We start from the raw sequence: 17,684 nt of genomic DNA, 5'->3' as shown, positions 1-17,684 counted from the left end.
CTCCCTAATCCGGCGATACAGGAACAGCCGACTGTCTCCACTACTCCACTTTCTCTTAGCATTGCCCATGCTAAGTGTTTCGCTTGATTAATACTCTGGCTCGGCTCTACAGCTGCTTTAAGAAAAATAAAGTCGCCTTGTTTGTTGAGCAGTACTTTATCAATTTTGTTGCTGTGCAGGTAATTATACGCCTCGGTGCTCTTGTAATTACGTAATTCCTCGCCATCAACGCCTTCGGAAAATACAAGGTAATTAATAATGTCGATGTAGCTAACATCGGGCCATAGTTTCATGTCATCTACCCACTCCATGAGAAGTGACGGGTGAGGCACTGCAACTGAACTGTCCTCGCTGCTTTTTAAAACATCTCTACTGTGTATCCACCTTCGATGTGTTGCCATTTACTCCAGGTAAAACAAACTGCAGTGAGAGAAATCTTTATCAACAGTGAAGGTGTAACCCCGCAACTGTCAACAACAGCGCAAGCGGAAGTAAAAAACCGGCTTCCGCTATGAATCGGGGTAATGGCGCGAAATCAGAAATACTGTGGATAGCTTACCTGCACATAGTCATTGTGCCATTATGGGTGCATGTCTGATGCAGGGGCTTTAATACCTTTCTTATATCACCACTCTGAAGACAGATGAGTGTTGTCAACAGGTTTACTGACATTCAAAAGGGTAAGACTAAAAACAAGACTAAAAATACAGTCATGTAACATACATATGTGCAGCAAAATATGCATTTACATGCCACAATGCTACTACATAGCATATGTCTAATTATGTAAACTTTTTAAACTACTACTGATGCTATCCCAGACGACCTCCAAAATCGCGGGTAACTAGCTTAACAAAAGGACTAGCTTTACAGCCAAATACTACATTAGCGGGCAACATATTGCACAAAAAACAAAGTTGCAACTTATACTTTAAGTACATACCGGCGATACAACCATAAACAGAAGATGTGGACAGTATTTTTTCCATCAGGACACCATAAACTGTGTGCCGATATGTTTCCCTTCTTCTTGCTCACTTGCTTTGCTTGACTGAGCGGACTTCCTGTTCAATAAAGTTTTTTCAAAAATAAAGCCGTATCTAAAGTACATTACTTGGAGCAACCACAGAGGGCGCTGTAAACACATAATAAATAACAACTGACTGAGAATGATATTTTAGTGATACAACATTTTACAACTTTTAGTGATAACAGAACAGTCATGTCGCAGCTGTTTTACACATTCACTGTTTCTTTCAAAAGGTACTCTGTAGATTTGTAATAGCATTAATGGCATCTAATGGCTTGTCATGAAATCAGTTAATAACTCTGTTGTAAACAGTTAAAAACAGATAAACAGTTAACTCTGCTATATGGAAAAATATCAAACATCTTCTCAGTGGCATCAGTAGATTTCCTTCTCTCCTAACGTGCAGATGACAGTGTGTAACTTATGAAAACAAAGGGCAGAATAGGAGTACATTTGATAATATCATGTCACAGGGGTACCCCAGAATATAAAAGAGGGGTTTCACATAAATCAGTATCACAAGATATAGCATTAAATTAAGTCCCTGCCAACATGTGCCAAGAATATAAGTTATGCTGTGACTTTTCATTGATTACACTTAATTTATAAATCCATTCAACCCACTCTCCTCTTTCTGCAAACTATCATTTTATTCTACACACGCACACACAAGTATACTATCAGCTGACTTTTTCCATTGTTCTGGAAAAACTTGTCATAAGTCCTACAGCCACTACAGGGACTTATTGTGTGTCTTATGTTCATAAGGGAAGCTGGCTGATAATTTTCTTAGAAACAAAGTCTCCACATTTAATGTTGGTTAAGACCAGATTATCTGCACTTTCACATTTCAACAAACCAATATAAATTCCTCACATGCTGCATGTCTTGTCAATGGGTTGATAGGTATCATCTGACTAGTTCACAAATACAGACTATTAGTGGCAGCTTGTCAATAGTGCATCACATACATTACATAAGTAAAGTTTGCTCATGCAACATATGTGGATGCCTGTATGTACTTGTCCAAATCCGTCTTGTGGTCAAATTAATGACTTTATCCATACAAGTTCTTGCGAATAATATAATTATGTTTCTCAATCAAAAACTGAAATCTACTGGGATTTTACCACACAATCATCTATATAGATTACAGAGAATATTCCAAAAGAGGAAATTCCAGTAAGAGGCAGTTCTGTGGGTGAGAATGCCTTGTTTATGTCAGAGGTTAGAAGAGAGAAGCCAGATTGCTTCAAAATAATAGGAACTCAAAAGTAAGTCAACAACTTGTTGCAACAAAAGTATGCAAAACAGCGGCTCTGAAGACACAAGACATCAAACCTACAAGCATGTAAGTTAGTGTGCAAATATATATGCAGCCCAATATAGCATCACCTCCTACTATAGTTGTCAGATCACAGTGGAAGATTCATTTCAATTTTATGTATATAGCACCAAATCACAACTAAAGTGGCTTCAAGGTGGTTAACAAACGAAGACGTACAAAAGCAGAAGTAGCAGTCCTACTAAACTTATAAAAACAGGAACTTGCAATAGGTCATATCTCAAATGACCATTTAAAGGTGTGAAGTCTTGCTACAAATGCAGAATTGTGTATAAACAATGAAAAGAGCAGCGTGTAGAAATACTCCTATTTCTAGGGTGCTGGGGGCTTCCCATGATGCACCATGGCAGGATAACTAAGAGAAAATCCAGGGTCATGTGATCCAGACATAACTGTAAGCTTTATAAAAAGGTTTTAGCCTAATCTTAAATGTAGAGAGTCACCCAAATCCAAACTAGGAGCTGGTTCCCTATAAGAGGGACCTGAAAGCTGAAGGCTCGGCCTCCCAGTACAAATTGAAAACATATATGGTTTGTGAAAACAACACTCAAAGAAAAGCTGCAGTGAATTGCACGATTTAATTCAAACCCTGCAGTGGTCGGTGTGATCTTTTTTCAGGTGCTTGTTATATTTCACTTCCTGCTCCCTGTGAAGAAGGTTTATTTCCTGTGTGTTCTATAGATTACTGAAGAAAAGATGACTCAATGTTTTAGTACAAAAAATGTGAAGAGGAATCTTCCTTCCAATCCAGTAGATGTCTGATTGAATATTGTAGAATGTTGTCCTTACTATTGGTAGGGAAGATAAACAGTTTTTTTGTTTTGGTTTTTGTTTTTACAAAGTCATACTTTGTAAAAATGATATCCTTGTAACTGGATATCTTCAGTCACCCACTGGCATCTCTAAAGTTCTGATTATGCACCTTATTAGTGAGAAGTCATCATGACACCTTAAAAAAACAGCTGAGTGGAACAAAACAAAAGTACAAGAGGTGTGTGTAGCTTAATAAAAGCAGATGTGGTCTGTCTGGTAAGTCACGTAATGACTGTTGATTTAAGAGTAAGCAGTTTATTTAAGTCTAACAGTGAAACCTCTGCCTATCATCTTTGGTGTGTCTATGCAGGACACTATGTTTAGAAGGGGCACATTTCATTACTAGAAACAGAAACTGGGTCATTTTTAACTCAATTGCATGTTTAAAGTACCGGTAATTAAAGTTCATTTGAAACCACACTATCTCATCTCTCATCTCCTCTGAGGTGTGTGAAATGAAAATAAAAAACACATACTTGTATACTAAACCACCAAAAATATCTGCTCCAGTGAGCATTTGCAGATAATAAGCATTTGCTTTTATTCTTTTAATCAACTTATTAATATGTGTTTCTTGTTTTGTTGCAGCCATACGTGAGGTCAATTTGAAAATATATAGCCCCCTCGAGGTGCTTTATATTTTAAGCAAAAGACTGTATTTTAATACACAGAAAACCCCAACAATCAGAAAACTCATTATGTTCAAGAACTTGGCAGCAATAGGGAGGAAAAAACATCTGCTGTGACTGAGTGGGGCCTGAAGGGAGAGAAAAGAGAAAAAAAGACACAGAGAGATACACTGTAGAATAAAGTTACAAATGTCTTTTCCACGAAACACATTTGAGGGTAAGAAGATGCAGCAATGATGAAGACCCAGGATCTTCCATTGCTCTCCAGGACACAAGGCCACACATCTCAATGACAAACCTGTGTCCACCTAAGAGGAAGGAGGAAGACAGAGCTCTCAAAGCCAATGGACAAGAGCCCCAAAGAACTAGAGGAAATGGACAGCCAATCCTGCTAGAGGCTAGCTAACAAGAGCCGAGAAGAGTCTTGTGCCAGATGTCTAAGACCCACCAGATACAAGTTGTAATATTTGTTTATTTGGCAATTCTTGTTAGTGGTATAAAATTAAAATGATTCATTAACAATAAAAATAAATATATACTGGCTTTATGTCCGCTATTGTTTAGTGATGAGTATCACAGCACATGAAGCCTCAAAAACCAGGATTTCAGGAAGTACGTTAAATACAGAAACCACTTAGAGAGCCAAAGAAATTTCAGTTCTTAAAACCAAACAGGATCAAACAAAAACAAACAAAAAAACCCTACAAATCTTTACTTTCAGTTCCTCATGCTCAAACAATAATATATTGTGTCTAAAGAAGTCTTAAATAGAATTTCAGTGTTAGAGAGGAACGTTAGTTAAATACCAATGATAAACACCAATAATCTAACAAAATACACTACATTCAAAAAATGTAAATTACATTTTTAGAGCTATCTAAAAAAAAGATCAGTCAATAAATCAGGGGATATTGTTTCTGTGCAGATTCATAATGTGTGTTACTGTCACTATCAAAATGATAACACACTGTTTTTATACACTGCAATCCCATTAACACATTCCATCAACCATTGGGCATTTCTGAAACCTACACACGACATTCAAATTAAATTCAGCTCAAGGTATATGACGCATAAACTGGATCTAGAATTTTTATGGGGTTTTTAATAATATAATATATAATAATACAATTAAGAAACATAGATTTAGCAGAGTCCATCTTACATCCGCTTCTAGTCCAAATGACATCACACATGGCCTTTAATATACATGATAAAAAATTTTTAATAAAAAAGTCAGAAAGAAGTAACTGAATAATTTATTTGTTCTTCCTTTCATGACCACAGTAGTCTTTCACTGAGCTCTCTGCAAACTTGCAAAGAGCTCAGTGTACCGGTACACTGAGCTCTTTGCAGAACTTTGGAGACACTGTGGTTGTATCACAGACTTAAACACTGAGAAGATTAAAAGACATTTAAACTCATGAGATTGTGCCACGTAAAATAATTAATATACACGACTGATCTACTTCTATGCCCAAAATACATAGTTATACTAGACAGATAATGTGTGTTTTTTGTTTTCTTTGTTTTGTTTTGTTTCAAACAGGTCCATGACAAAATATCAAAATATCTAAACAGGTTAGCTGGTGATAAAAAAATATCTGTCTATATCTACATATCTATTCAAAAAATTATCCTCTCGCCCCTCTCGCCCCTGCAGACGGTCTTTACCCTTCCATGAATGCGCCTCCTCTTGCTCCTTGCGTGAGGACAGAGCATCTCCTTGGTAGATCCTGCACTTGATGGCAACATGCTATTCGCTTGAAGATGGCCTCTAGTGTTGTTCCCCACATCCCCACAGAGTTCCTGATGGCTCTTAGTCCTGTTGATCTAGGATCCAAGTGTGGGGCATCGAGTCATAGGCTTTCTTGCAGTCAATCCAGGCGGTGCACAGGCTGGTCAGTATGGTCTTGCAGTCTCGGGTGACTGCTCTGTGGTAAACAGAGCAGTCTGTCTAAATTGCATTTGAATTTGAATTAAAGTAACATGTAGTAATAACAATGCCTCATGTCTCTGTTGCAAAACTAGAGATTGGCTTTTATTTGTCACTTATCCATAGATATAATTTTCAAAGGCTTCTATTAAAACTCATTCACTGCCATTGACGTCTATAGACGTCAATTACGGCTGAGGAGGAGGAGAGGGAGGGGGCAGGTGTGGGATTTGAAGGGGAAGGTGACTGGAAAGGCAGAAAAACCCCAAGGGCACCTTACAACACCGACCCTGATAGCAGGCTAGACGGTGACCTAGGCAGGCACCAACTTGAAAAACTGAAGCCCACCAGCAGTAAAAGTAGACCTGCAAGGAGGTGCAGGGTTTGCGCACGTAAGGGATTGCGCAGTGAGACAAAAATGTGGTGCAAGTCTTGTTGTGTGCCCTTGCATCCCGGAAAGTGTTATAATGATTACCACACAAAAGTGAATTATTCATTGTGAATAAATGTTTCACTATGTACATTTTATTTTTTCATATATTTGTAAATAAATTGTTTTGATAAAACATAACCTTTCTCAGTGTTATTTCTGTTTTATAGAAGTGAAAAACTATTTTATATGTTAGAGGTGTCACAAAGCAAGAAATATTAGTGTCAAAGGCACTTTTCTGCTTGAAATGTATTTTTCACAAAAAGCTCGTTTTCTCCCTTTTTTTGGTCAAAACAGGCATTTTTGGTGGAACCCACCTCTCTTCTACAGCTGATTACTAAAGAATGGAAAATGGTAGAAACAAGCTTTTTTTTTTTGGATGAAAGAAGAGAGTCTGTTCTTCATTTTGGTAGGTTCAGCGTTTATATGATCATAACACACAGTTTTCTGTGGCTCTTCAAAAATGAGTAAAAATGCTCAAAAACCCTGGCAGTGGGGAGTTACCTGATTTGAAAATGGCTGGCAGTGAATGAGATAATATATATATATATATATTATAATATATATGTATTCATATATATTCATATATATATATTCATTTTTACAATTTTGTTGCTTACAATTGTGCACATTTTCTATATAGCATGGTCATTCCAAGGCTGACGTTTTCTTAACACCACCAGCAGCAGAGTGACCCATAAAATGGTGCCAACAGTTCTTAGCAGGAAGTAGAGAAAAACAGGAAGTTGATCATAACAAAGGAGAGTCACCATCTCATTGTCTGTAAAAAAAACAAAACACAACAAAAAACATCCTTACTTAATATATACAAAAAGTAAAATTTGGGTTTAAATAACCAATTATTATTTGTTCTTGTCAAAAAGATTTGATTTGATTTGATTTGACAATATAAAACTCTCTGTCCAGAGGACAAATGATGCTCTGTCATACTTTCAAATACATGCATCCACTGTACAGGCAGGTGATACAAGCCCAGTTATACTGACAATGAGTTTCTTTATTAACCCCTGGAGAGTCTTGGGTCGATTTGTGGCTCTAAGACCGATAGTGTATGCATTTTTCTAAGACCCTCCAGGGGTTAAAGCAATAAAAGGGTCAAATATTCCAGGCGAGTGAAAACATTTCAGTTTATACTGGGTATGATACGATGCTATCATATGATCACACTGCCAATTCTAATTACATTAGCACATGCAATGAGTTCTTAGTGAATTTCTAATAATATTTATTATTAATGCATTTATTCTGAATAAATGCTAGCTATTGTCTAGTCTTTTCTAGTGGATATATTAGGTACAGTTTGATTTACTAAAGCATTAGAGTATGTCATGTAATATAAGGCACTAAGATTTTTTTCCCAAAATGCCTGTTCTTGGTTTTTTGCAGTTTTGCAGTGTCTTTACAGAAACAAACCCTCCAATGTTGGTTGGAAGCTTTTGTCTCTCATTTTGAAGAAGTAATTATTTGTCTCTTTGTCTACCAAACTGAGTTCCAACGTTTAGTGGGGGATTAATATATGTCCATATTTTATATGAAGTGTAGGCCTCTGACAGCCTGAAAAGTATGTGACCTGAAACACATCTCAAAATACATTACACCACACACACACACACACACACACACACACACACACACACACACACACACACACACACACACACACACACACACACACACACACACACACTTATGTATACCAGTAATGTGGGCTCTCACCTGTGCTGTCTCTGCTTCTGACAGCCAGCCAGCTCTCAGGTGATTCTCCAGCTCCTGAGATGCTGCACTTGTAGAGTCCTTCATGAGACTTGTTGATATTGCGGATGATCAAAGTGCTGGTGGAGATGCTCTTGATGAAGATACCATTTTTATAGAAGGATATGGAAGTGGAGGTTTTGGTGAAATCTGTGCTGTTTTTACAGCGCAGACTCACAGTGTTTCCCTCCACCGCAGGAATTAAAGGGCTTTCCAGGATCACAGGACCAGCTGTTATAATTATAATATATGGTATAATTAGACGTTTATAGCTCAGCACAAATGAAAATCATGTGTTTGAAACCTGTTTCTCATAGGATTTGAGCACTTTGATGTCCAGTATGTTATCATTTTTTTTCTGTGACACTCCTGTTGAACTCTAATTTTCTTTCTTTTTTTCACTTGCACAGGCCAACACTTAGCAGATATATAATTATCAGAATATTTAGCTGATTTCTCAACAAGCCCTCAGTATGGTGGTGTACTTTAGCTCATAAAACACATTTTAATATGCAATTCACCACAGATTTCTTTACCAACATAAACATAAATGTCAGTGAACACAGATACAATAAACTTACGTGAAATGGTGATGTTTACAGGGTTGCTTTTCTTTCCATCTCCGCTCTCACACCAGTACTGTCCGCTGTCTTCGATATAAACATTTCTGAAGATGCAAATGGACCCACTGAAAACTCCCCAGCTAGTCCCACACGCTGTATCAACATCTGTTGCTTTCCTCATTAGTTTCCATCCAAGAGACACATCAAACTCCTTACAGTCAAAAGACACTGTGCTGTATTCATAGTGCTGAGAAGTGTTTGGAACAACATGAGGAAAAGCTGAATCTATTGACAAAGAGAAAGACAGGACCATTAAAATATGTCAAGTGACAATTAACAAATCAAACATAGAACCCTGACTGACATTAATCAGAAAGTTACTAAATTGTGCAAAGGAATCAAATTAACTTTCACGTACTTGTTTGAGCATCACAACTATCCCAAATTTGTATCACCAGCAGCAGCCAGGTATTTATCACTGAAGAAACAAATAACATGTGAAAATTTAAAAGATAAGTGAATAAAAGACACATTTAAATAAAATATAACTCAACTTGACCCACAGGTGATCTTATGGCTTTGTTAGACTTTGGAGGGAATGTTGCTGAATGCAAAATTAAAGGCTATGACAAAATAATGTGAATTATATACCATAGTCTTGATGGTAATATGTTGTCAGTGAACTTGTTTATAAACCTACCCTTCCCAAAATGTCCAAAAAATAAATAATATTATAATAATATATCAGATTTGACTGGATCACTGTGACTTGTCCATCAGCTTCCAACTTAATAAATATATTTCTGCTTTAAGTATACGGTATTTAAGAGAGAACAATATATATTAAGCTGAACATATCAGGACATCTGAAAGGACACCTCATGGGAACCTCCTAAATTAAGTGTTTCAGGCATGTCCTGAAGACAGAAGCAGACCCAGAATTTGCCGGCGAGATCATGTTTCTCAGCTGGCTTAGAAACTGGAGATGGTCGAAGAGAAAGTGGTGTAGTCATCTCTGCTTAGATTGCTAACCTGTACTGAATCTTTTTTTAATCCTGTTCTTTCATGTAAATTAGTATATGTTCAATGCTCCCTTGGATAAAAAAAATCATGACCTTAGTAGTCATTAAATAAACCTCACAAAAACAAATTCACAGCCTCTTTTCACACAGTTCGAGAAGTGTTGTGGTTGTACTGCAGATAGTTTGTCAGGCTGAAACACTAAGATTTAAAAAAGAATAAGCGAGTTACATAAATATGAATATAGAGACGCTGTGTGGTTTGGAAACTCTGCAAAGGGTTTGAGCAGCATTCATGTCTGTAAAACTTCACAGCCTAATGTGGTCATTGAATGAATTTGTATTTCTTCTTATTAGACTTTGCATGTAATCCTGCTATGCTTTGTGTTTGGCCAGAAAACAGCATTGCACAAGGCTCATCACCAAAATCATCAAAATACTGAATATGTTTTAAAGAAAAATGGAAGTTACGCTCACAGTTGGAGATTCTGATATTTGTAGAATCAATAGTGCTGATACTCTTCTGGCGAAAGTTTAATACTAATGCATTGAGCTACAAATTATTACAACTGCTAGATAAAAAGCAGCAGCAACACCTCAGATGTGTAACAAACTCAGTACTCACACAGTCTAATGCAGAAACATGTAACCTCCATGTTGTCTTGCTGACAGATCACCAAACCGATATGCAGTTTAATATAACTAACAACCTCTTCCTGTTTGGCTCACTGCTGAAGTATAGAGGTGTCAACTTTCTACTCTAGCATGAGGTCTTGTCTGGTATTATGACCCCATACAGACAACTGATCTGCCCAAAAAAGACCTTTACAAGATACCTCATGGGAACCTCCTAGATTAAGTACTAAAAACCAACTAAAGCATGATGATTCTGGAGCTCCCCAGTGCAAATTTAAACCTGTTGTTGCATATTATCTCATGTCACTTGGTTGTTGGTCAGGAACAATGACTAACATTTAATCTAAGAAAAAAAAAAGGTTAAATCAGGAATTTTATTTTAATAACAACACACACGGGGAGCAATGAGAACAAAGCAGTCTAATGACCGCCACTGTTACAAATATTTAGATATACAAAGTGAGCCAGTGACCTCTACAGGGCATGTTCGGCACACACAATCATACTAGATTCATTTGTGTACAGGGCTCCTACTAAAATGGCAAATGACAAATTAGTTGCTAAACACAATGCATAACTTCATTGCTATTCTTTTAAATTGTCTAACATATGAATTTAGTGAAAATCCATATCTTTTGGATGAGATGCTTTTCCCTGGTGGGCTGGATGGCCTCTTCTGGGCAGGTTAAGATGTGGGACCTTGGTGGCTGGGGTTAGCTGGTTTCTGGTTAGGTCCCTCCTTGAGCAGGTGTGGTTTGTACCCCCCTGGCCGTTTTGTCGTTTTTTAGTGGGTTGGTCCAAGTTAGAATATCCGGTTCATGCCTTGGGTCCATTGGGAAAAGTGAGGCATTCAGGTGAGGGAACGTCTATTTCTGGATGCAGCTTGTCTCAGACCAGTTTGTCTTTTGCCTTTACTAAGTGTGTCTGCTGTCACTTGAATAGATGATTGGTGTTGCAGTGTGAGCCACAAGACTCATCTGCACACTCTAGACTGATTTTTGAGGTGGATGCTGTCTCTGACTTTGGCTGAGTCCTGTTATTAGCTCATGCCAGCGTGAATAGCCTCCTAAGGGCACAGAGACTCAGAGGTGGGTAGTAAGGAGTTACATTTACTCCATTACATTTACTTGAGTAAGTTTTTGAAAAAAAATTACTTTTAAAGTATCTTTTTTGCACGATACTTTTTACTTTTACTTGAGTACATTTGTGAAGAAGAAACGGTACTTTTACTCTGCTACATTCGCAAAATTCGACTCGTTACTTTTTAAAAAAATAATTAGTTTAACACATTAGATAACATGCCACCAGTGGAGTTTCCGGTAACTTTTTTACCAATCAGATGTGGCCATGCAGTCACATGACCAGTTTGAAACTGTGGCGGGCAGAGCGGCTCAAGCGTTTCACAGTAGTGATGTGCGATACCACTGATTTCCTTTCCGATCCGATACCAAGTAATATTCAGGGTGGTATCGACGATACTGATCCGATACCGATACTTTGTACAAAAACGGATTTTATTTAATGTATCTCAAATTATAGCGTCATAATAATTACAGGACATCAGATTACTTGTTCTTATCACTTAATAATGCAGGGTTCATTATATAGAAATAAAAAAACTAAAGTTGTGCTATTTGAACACCTTGCCTGCCTGCAGCACTAAAGGACTGTGAGAGACGTCTGTCTCGCCCTAGCTGCACCTGTCCCTCGCCTCCTCTTCAGTTCGCCTCAACATACGCCTCATATTCTGTGATATGATTTACTCTGAGGTGTTTGACGAGGTTAGTGATGTTGCCACAACCAAACATGCCAACCCTCCCGATTTTTCCGGGAGAATCCCACCTTACTCCAGATTTTCCACCCGGACAACAAAGTTGAAAAACCATATCACAGAATTCATAGAGCAGCCCAGCCAATTCCAGTCTCCAACAATGGCGGCAGCGACTTAGTTTTAATATTACTCTTTTTTCTCTTTCTGGGTCGCAAAAAAACTTTTAACATATTTTCAGGTGAGAATAGCTGTGTAAACTTCAAATATCTGAGCCGACCGACACATCGTCTTCAAACCCCCGCGGTCTTTCACCACTCAGGTTAAACATGATGTACAAGTCACTTTGATAACTTAAAAATGTTATTGTTTGGCTTTTTCAGTGTTTTGTTTGTTCGTGAGTAAATCGGTTTGGCTGAGATTAAAGTTATTAGATTAGATTAAATTAAATTTAACTTTATTAATCCCTCGGGAGGGTTCCTCCGGGGTTTTCACACAGCTGAATAAACGTCAAACAGAAAACTGATTAAACAGAAGTGTGAGACGGTCGAGAGTTTACGTTTACTGAAGGGAGGTCAGTTCCTTAATCTTAATTATGCAAATTCTCATGACCATGACCTCCCAGCCCATTGTTCCTTCAGTGGGCTGGTTTCAGTCATTATGCAAATGTACTGTTTATAAGATTTGGGGAAACCTGCAGTCAGCTGAGACTGAAGAAGTCACTTGGATGAGTGACAAAACGTTTCTCCCACAAAACGCTACGTCTAGATGAACAGAATCAACTTTTTGGAGATTATTTTGCTATTGATTTTACAAATTCATTTGTCTGAGTCTCATTGGTTTCACCTACTGTTGATCATTCCCTTTGTGGAGAGTATAGTATAGTCATAAAATTATTTTTTTAGGTTTAAATCCAGCTTTTTGTGCAAAAAAAAAAGAAAGAAAAACATTTTAAAAAGCTTTTTTGTGAAAGCATGTTCTTATTCACTTAAACTGTGTCCTTCTTTCAGATACTTGGGCCTTACTGAACTGCATGTAGTAGAACCTGTAAAAAGACTGCTGACAAAACCCCGTCCAGGCCCTTAAAAATACACATGTGTCTAGAAATGGTGGTTTTTAATTTTTGGCAACAGCCTTTGCAAAAATAAATGTGGAGACACAGCATGTCGATACATTATCACACCTATGTTTTGTTTTAACCTCAAGGGTCAAGACATCATGAGAAACTACAACCACAGCCCCAAACCTCAACTACATGTTTCAAATAAAAAGAGAAAAAAGCATATTGAAAAATATATTTTAGATGTTTGACAGTTAGAATGATTCTACTTTCACCTGACTGCAAAAAGATAAATATACATTTAATAATATAATGATAGATGACAAATACCTCACAGGTTACTTGTTTGTGAAAGTTTTCAGTACACCTATGTTTAAAGACACATTTAATCCTTGTCTTGCTGGCTGACAGTAAAGGCATCCTTCACCAGCAGCTGCAAGAGCAGAGCCATCATTACAATAGTTAGAACAACCTTTAAAAGGGCCCCCCTTCCCTGGCGGGTCGCGGAGGGTGGGAGTGCCTACTGGGGTCAGCGGGGGAGCTGGCCCCAGGGAGGGGTTACCTGCCCCTCCCTTCCTTCCCTCCCCATCTCCAGCTGCCTCCCTCTTCCCGCTCCTCCACAACCACCCACACATGCAGGGCCTTGGAGTGGGGGTATGTCACCAGGGTGCAGAGGAGGCTACCCCCCCCCCCCCCCCCCTGTCCCCTTCTGGCTGCCTCTGCCTCAATTTTATCCCACAACTTAGACATTCACATTATTCACACTCTCATTACACATACATATAGGATCTTGGGGGTGGGCACAATCACGGAGTCCAAATCACCATCAGGGTGTATACCTCACCCCTGACGTCGTTGCCCACCTCTCAATTTTAAATACACTTAGTCATTGAGGGTTAGCAGGAGGGACTATGCGCTTACCTGCTGCTCCTTGGCAGGTAGCTCCATGCCCTCCTGGGTTTTAATTGCACCTTAGAACACATATGCATCAACACTACAATGAGCGGGTGGAGGGAGGTTTGGAGTCTTCTCCCACCCCCATTCTCTGCGGCCTGCTGGAGCGGGAGGGCTAGTAGGAGGAGTTGGCCGTCCGACTGCGGTCTGGGGTGTGGGGCCTCCCTGCTGCTGCGGAGTCGGGGTGGTCTGCCTCTCCCCACCGCAGGGAAAAGGGTAACACCACCTGGGTCTGGGTGCAATTCCCCCCTCCAGGGGCAAGGGTACCTAGACCCGGTTTGTAGAGTACGCTTGGGGAGTGTGGTTGTGTGTACAGCGTCTCTTTATGTATGTCTCCACGTTGGTTGAGTGTGGAGTGAGTGCATATGAGAGCATGAGGGTGGGAATGGATGTTTGTGTCTGTGTGTGCCTGTATGTCTGTGTCTATATGTCAGGTTGGGTATCAGACGCCACCTCTCTGGGGACACCTCAGGCCCTCCAAGGTTTGGAGGCCTATCTCCACCCACCACCACTTCCCCTGCCGGTGGCGGACTCCCTCAGGTGTCGGTGTGTTGATGGTTCTTTGTGTCTGGGGGTGGGCGTCCGGGTGCACACCGGCTCACTCCTTGGCGGCCGCTTGTCGGGGCCTGGGGCCTGGGGCTCGCTCGGGCCCCTTTGGAGGTGGGGTGCCCTCGGCCTCTCGGCCTAGGGCTCGGTCACTCAGGCGCAGCTGGGGGCCGGCGGAGCTCACGGGCGCGTCACTGCAACTCCCCCTGACTTCTGCTCCGCGGCTGCTGGGCGAGCCCTCATCTGGGACTCTCCTCAGCTCTTACTGGGACAGTGGCGCGGCTGCCCCTCTGTTGGTCTTCCATGGTCTCTTGTGTTCTGGGGGCCTCTGGATGTCTGGAGTTTTGATCTCCTCCATACCCGCTTCACACCCTGGAGGACGGGGCTGTGGCCCCCCCACACTCCCTAGCAGATCATTACATGGAGAAACCTTTGGAATGCAAGCATGCTGATCCACACAGGTATGCACACATGGGTATTCACAGACGCGGACTAAAGCTTTCTTGGCTGCTGCCTCAAAGCACACTGTGCGCTGCCTATCTTGCGTGCTGCACAATATCGTTTATTACTTAGTAAATACTGATATCTATGACTAGCTAGTTTATTGTGATGGTGCTTTGTTTTCTCTATTATTATGTTGCTCTTTGTTGTTTGCTGTCTCCTCTGTTTGTTTTTGTTTGTTTGTTTTTTTTTTGTTTTTTTTCTCCATACAGGTGACCCAGGAGTTTTTTTTTTTTTTTTTTCTCTCTCTTCCCCCCCCTTCTCACCGTCTCTTCTCCCCTTTGGTTTTCTTTCTTTCTCTCCCCCTCTCTCTCTCATTCATTCCCCCTGTCCTATTTATTAAAAAAAAAAAAAAAATGACAAAGGATGAACTGAAGCTCTGCCATCACGTAATGTCGCATACTGCTGTTTCTGATGTCATTTAAGAAAAAAAAAAAAAAAAAAAAAGAACAACCTTTAAAAGGAGACGAGCCTCTCTGTGAAGCAAAGGCACCAGAAAGTACATGTAGCCACGTATTGACAACATGAATTTCCCACAGTGCACTTATTTCCCTTTGGAGGAAAAAGCCAGTCTTCTAAGTCAGCATTTTAAAGTTATTTTAAAGTTAAATAGAAGTGCAGCAAGTAATTCAACAGGGTTAAACCCATATCTTATTTTTAACTGTGTCTGTATAAGTATAAATCATAAGGAAGCAATTCTATGTCTCAACTCTGATAGCCAGCTTTCTCTGAATTGTCTGGCCCAATTATCATATGCACTTGTAGGGTCACGTGAATATTATACCACTTCTTATGGAACACTGGCAGGAGGCTGGTGGACAATGTGTTATTATTGCAGCTTATTCCTCTATCACATTATGAGCAGGACTCTTGGATCACAGCATCAACTGAAAGAGATAAAATTCACCAATATCAATAGATGTTGATGAAAATTAATTTACCTCTTAACATTTACCAAGTCGAGAACAATGTAATTTGTAAACTGCATATATATATATTTTTTTTTTTTGTAAGTGCAGCAATGAGTACTTACCACTTCTCAAGGCACAATTTCACTGAAAATGTGAGGTCAGAAGCAAGAGCACACTGAGCACTGGAGGAAGAAAGAAAGTGGGCATTATATGTTTACATGCTGTAGATGGTTGGAGAAATGTTGGCTATATATTGCTTAGAACAGTATAATATTATAAACAAAAGTGGATAAATTAAAATTAAAAATAAATAAATTAGTTTTAGTCATTAAAATACTTGAGGGTAAAAGAAACCAATTAGGGAATACGTTACAGATTGTAAAATTTACTGTCAAGCACAACATTATATACCCAGTTGCAGCTTCCACTGAAGTAGTCCCAACACCAGCAGCTGCAGAGCCAACCCAACCGTCACAGCTGTGCACCGGAAGATGTAGAAATTGTGTGAAAAAGCAATTTCTTCATGCGATACTGGAAGAATAAAAACACAAAAAGAAAAAAAAAAGATTATTTAGGGTTGATAAGTCATCCTGTAAGTGTAAAAGCTAACTCTGGTTCCCCCAGGAAGTCACCATTAATCTTTCTGTTTCAGAACAGCAATATCATTAAACTTTGAATGTTTAGTGTACATTTTGCTTCCTTCATTTTAAATTTTGATCAACTTACTATTTTAAATGCAAACCCATTATAGTAGCCAGGATTGCTGGGATTCAGTAAATGTGAATTATATGTTTGAAGCGCCACAGGGCTCAGATTGAAGCTCACTGAAAGCGTGGATGTTCTGTGATTACAAATTCATCCATGCTACTAATAAACAAATATATTGGAAAAAAATGTAGAACAAAACGCTATCAAATAAGTAAATAAACAGAAAAACCATACCTTCCCCTGCATTCGATTTCCTTCTGATAGCCACCCAGCTCTCTGGTGATTCTCCAACTTCATGTATTCTGCATTTATAGAGTCCTTCATGAGACTTTGAAACATCAGGGATTTCTAGTTTTCCTTCATATCCGGTGCCGATGAAGATGCTATCTTTGTAGAAATCTGCTGTGAAATTGGAGGAAGTGATCTTGTTTCTACAGTGCAGAGTAACAGCATCTCCCTCCCCCACAGGATGGACAGGACTTTCCAGTATCACACCACCAGCTGAAGGGAAGTAATTTTAAAATTTCATCGATGTGCCAATGTTCAATCTTACAACTTTTAAATTTCAGATTTTAATTCTGATAATAACATACACGAGACAGTGATGTTGACAGCATTGCTCCTCTCTGCCCCACTCTCACACCAGTATTCTCCACTATCTGAAGCAGAGGCATGATCAATCCTGCAGGTCTTTGTCGCAGTGCCATTTGAACATTGAGAAATGATTTCCCTGGCGTTCCTCACTTTCCAATCGGTTGAAATATTAAACCCTTTACAGGTAAAATAGACTGACTCAGTTTCAAAAAGGTGCAGTCTGGATGCAGTTATATGAAAAGACGAATCTGAGAAAGAAGAACAATGTAAAGAAATATCAACTGAATTGCCAGAGATCCAAAAAGTAAGGTTTAGCATTCCCAACAGAAAACCAAGACTAATTCAGGGTTGGTGGTAGGAAATAAGGATTTAGTCAGTATCTATGAGTCACCTTGCCTCGTTTCTCCTCCTTGTGTTTCATTCCATGTTTTCCCCAGCCCGTTATGTCTGTGCTCTCCCCATGTTCTC

At 39.3% G+C, this 17,684-nt stretch overlaps 1 protein-coding gene and 1 long non-coding RNA gene across 2 annotated transcripts in view; one reads left to right on the top strand and one right to left on the bottom strand.

The window, feature by feature from the left end:
• Window positions 1-1,025, bottom strand: part of LOC308386245 (butyrophilin-like protein 9) — a 29,010-nt gene extending 27,985 nt beyond the window's left edge. Inside the window, exon 1 of the mRNA XM_080865663.1 lies at window positions 944-1,025. The gene's annotated coding sequence lies outside the window, so the exon portion shown is untranslated. The remainder of the gene's footprint in view (window positions 1-943) is intronic.
• A 13,662-nt stretch (window positions 1,026-14,687) lies between these two features.
• On the top strand, window positions 14,688-15,367 carry LOC308403202. The gene is made up of 2 exons (XR_013972882.1): window positions 14,688-14,963; window positions 15,216-15,367. It is a non-coding gene; the product is annotated as an uncharacterized lncRNA (long non-coding RNA).
• The last annotated feature ends 2,317 nt before the right edge of the window (window positions 15,368-17,684 follow it).

This window comes from Rhamphochromis sp. 'chilingali', assembly GCF_963969265.1.
Source record: "Rhamphochromis sp. 'chilingali' genome assembly, chromosome: 1".
Lineage (NCBI taxonomy): Eukaryota > Metazoa > Chordata > Actinopteri > Cichliformes > Cichlidae > Rhamphochromis > Rhamphochromis sp. 'chilingali'.
This window is presented reverse-complemented; position numbering and strand designations above follow the sequence as displayed.